Below are 4,158 nucleotides of genomic sequence, written 5' to 3' on the forward strand. Positions count from 1 at the left end.
GATCCTCCAACGCTCTCGAAGCATTCTGCTTTGCAAATACTCAGCGCTGTAGTATTCTCTAGTTCGTTGGCGGTCCTGTCAGGCTTTCCGTCCGCGATCCACTTGCGACACTCTCTGACCCAGTGGCCTCTCTTCTTGCAATAGTTGCACTGGTCCTTCTTCTTATCCCTGAACGACTTGGAGCTGCCCTGACTCACCGGCAGAGCTTCTGACTTCTCGGCTTCGGCCCCACTCTTGAAGTTCCGCTCGTACATGCATAGTTGAGAGACTAACTCGTCGAAGCCCTTTTCTGAATCCTTCGACAGCAGCATCCAGCTTGAACGGAAATTCTCGTAGCTTGCCGGTAGAATCTGGAGCGTCTTGCAAACTAGCAGCAACTCTGGTAAGGGGCTCTCATTCTTTGCATGAAGGCCGATGTTTAAATCAGTGAACAAATTTGACAACTTTGCCACATGAGTTGACACGTCACAATCCTGCGTCCAACTGAAGGCGAAAAAGTCTGTGCAAATTTTGAACAGTTGATCTTTCGACGATGCCTCGTACAATTTTCTGAGAGCATCCCATGCATCTGCAGCGGTTGCTTTGTCTAGTATCTTCTGGTAAACTTGATCTGTGACCGCGCAGGCTATCATTGACTTGGCGTAACTATTGGCTTTTTCTGTAGAGGGTTGACTTTGCCTTGTGATCCTTAGCCTCTGTCTCTGTCGCATTCTCTTTCAATGGTCCTGGGTCGACCAACTCGCGATCGATGACGTCCAACGCGCCCTCATGATAGTCTAGCAGGTCACGGATCTTTCTCTTCCAAAGCGGCCAATCCACTTCTCCCGTCAGTGGCTTTAGGTGCTTAGCTAGATCCATCTGCGAACTGTGCACTTTCAATGTACAGAAGTCGATTAGCAACGGAAGCGTGCTGGGCCCATAACCTGTTAAGGTGGACACCTAAGAGCTGGGATCTGGGAGCGGAAGAGACGGACTACACACTTCGTCGTTCGGGTGGAAACACTAAGTATATTTTTATCGACATGCTGGGGCTTATATAGATCGGAGAACTTCGTCAGAAACAACAATCCTCAATAAAGGGTGCTGTTTTCCCTTATTTGTTGGCATCGAGATTCCATTTCGTCCTAGGAATATGTATTCTGAATCAATTTGATTTGGGAAAGCCTGGCTGATATCATTTCTTCTGGGCTGATCTCCCTGTTCGACTTGTCCATTGTGTGAGGAGGGCTCCGAGTGCGCTTCTCGACTCTGTCCTTTGCTGGCTGAGCTTCGATGATCAAGCGTTGGATGAAAGCCCAGAATCGGATCGCTTTCAGCCATGAGGAGAATGTGTTCTCGGAAACCATTTCCTCGCTCGGGGTTGCATTTGCCGAACTCGAAACCATACACGTGATGTTCTGGCGTCGTTCGGTGTCAAATATCCGATCGGATGTGTCACCGATTTGGGAATTCGACCGCGATCTCTCGATGAGGAATTCGCGGCGCGTGAATTTGTCGATTATGAAAAGTCTTTCCGACAGTCGGTCAGTCAACGCCGCCATTAAGCTGACCATTCCTAGTTGTTTAGGCGAAATAAGACGAAAAACTGTGAGTCCTTGAGCTTACAGCTGAGTATGACTCAGAGCGTTGAGACGCTTCTGAGATGAGTCACTGAAGCGGGGTTACACCCCGGCTCCGTAGTAGGATAAGACTCTTCCGCTTGTAAGAAAGCGGAGTTCGATCTTAGTAAAGCGTACGTATGTAGGAACGCATGCCCCGTCTCCTGTATATAAGGAGACTTCTCTTCAATAAAATTTACTGTGGTGTCTCCCCTTCGCGAGACTGTACTCCTGAGTTATCACTCGTGCTCCTTGAGTCAGTACGTTTCCCGTCTTCCGACCTCACGCCCTGACACGTTATCAGCACGAATAGCTCTGCTTACCATCGCTGGCGTGACGTCCAAGGAAGATAAGCGAAGGGGTAAGCTGTTCACTTGTACCTCTTGGTATTGGTGGTACGGCAGAATCGGGCTGCGATCTGGCTTCTCTCGGCTAATGCAATGTGCTCCGGAGATTGAGGATACGTTTGAGTTTGTCACGATCCCATCTCATACTCCCCGATTGACAGATATGCCGGGAGATGGAACAAGCGGATCTGGTCCGAAATTCAATCAATTACAAGGTGTGCGACTCATGGACAGTGGAAAGAATTAGACACCGTGGCGGATTTCGGTCCGAGCGCTTCTTGGGGCTGTGACAAATGCACTCGAATTCCCCATCGACCGGAGATTCTCGAGGCATGGCGACAGCATGAAGGGAAAACGATAGTAACGCTGACTAAAGGAGAGAGGGGACAATATCGGCCCCCATTGCGAAATGTGTCTTGTTCAGCATGAATATATACTTCCTGTAACCCCCTGAGTCGCAAATAGAACGTGACCTAGAAGAAGGAAACCCTCTCGAAACCAAACAGTGATTTCGAATCAGAATAAGCTTCAGACACCTCACACTACCTGTGTGGAGATCAGTGTGGGGCGAATTTTCGCCGTGATTATGATTATGATTTTACCGTGTCTGACCAAAACTGGTCAGGTGTTGGGGATGGTTGGAGAGAATTCGAAGGTGACAGGACGCTCCCACAGCGGCACGATTTCACCAGTAGGGAGACTTGAGTTCAGGCACTAACACTCGGATGCAGGATCGAGGAATCACTCGGGCAGAGGTTCCACAAGACAGTACTTTATTCTATGAGATTGGGGTGTTCTTATTCTAGATTCTCGTAGAGAGAAAGGGAAGCCTAAGTTATACCTAGAGCTTCTCGCTGGTTGAAGAGAGCGCACCCCCGTACAGTCTAACAACCCGCGTCTTTCATTTATGCCGGTGCCTGTGCCGATTCCGCAGCTGGGGAGACACCCAGCCGCTTCGGCACCAATCGCCGTACACTTACGGCGCCACGAAGTCCAATCCTGGTCTCGATGCCGACTCAGATGGGATCACTTTGTTCTTACGGTTCATCAGAGTATCCTCCGTTCGAGGATCTCCCAACCGGCTCAGAGATCTTAGGTCTCTCAATAACTACGGCATTTCTTTGATCTCACGAGAGTCCTCCGAGAGAAATCTTTCCGATCAACATGATCGCTCGGAGTTATCGCTATCTAACATATTCCATGCTCAACATACCGTAATCATAATCATCGTCATAATCACAGGAATCACCGTAATCACATGCATTCGTATGATTATAATCATAATCATACGTGTGATTATGATTATAATCACAGATATGCGCATGATTATGGCCGTAATCACACGGTTGCGTATGATTATAATCATAATCACACGTAAGATTATGATTATAATCACAGACATGCGTATGACAACGGCCGTGATCACACGAGTGCGTATGATGTGTCGCATCACGAATGTCACATACGAGTCGTCGTATGCTGTAAAAGAGGGCCAAAATCGGTGCATATTCCCGAATCCATACATATATTTCCAGTAACACAGTGTCCAGCAATGAATGTCGCGCATCGGGGACGGTCACGTGAGGGAGAGGGGAGAGAGGGAGAAAAGATAACAATCACTCACTGGGAGGAAATCATCACGGCAGGCGACTATCACGTTGGGCAACTCCGATCCCAAATCCCTCATCAGTGCACGTGTTCCCTCATCAGTGCACGTGTCCCCTCATCAGCGACCGTGGAGGAGAACCCCGCGTTTTCCTTGACTAGCCAGCAGAGGATTCGTGACAGTTTTGGTGTCAGAAGTGTACGAAACGAAGCTCACGCGTCTCACCGCGAGGCCTAGAGATTCGTCAGGTCAGAGTATCACATCAGAAGCATCTCCAGCCCAATAATATTACGTTCGGTCGAAATTCCCCGTGATCCCCTCCCCGACTAATATTTTGCGGCAGACTCTTCGAACCCGACGATCTCTCCAGTGATACGTTGCCGTCGGATCTACTGAACCATCATCTTCGCCGTCAGAAGCGAGTCGATCTTTCGAATCGACTCCGATCGACGAAATACCTGAATTCGATCACGCCAGTGTTCAGCTACACATGAAGTGCGTCGCTCGCCCTCTTATCGAGAGGGGAGTCATCATGCCCGCAGAAGGCGCGAGTGTCCCGAGGACAGTCAGCTCCCGGGCCCCTCATGGCAGAACCAAGGGGAAAGCA

The sequence above is a fragment of the Galendromus occidentalis genome, unplaced genomic scaffold (genome assembly GCF_000255335.2).
Source record: "Galendromus occidentalis unplaced genomic scaffold, Mocc_1.1 scf7180000075504, whole genome shotgun sequence".
Classification (NCBI taxonomy): Eukaryota; Metazoa; Arthropoda; class Arachnida; order Mesostigmata; family Phytoseiidae; genus Galendromus; species Galendromus occidentalis.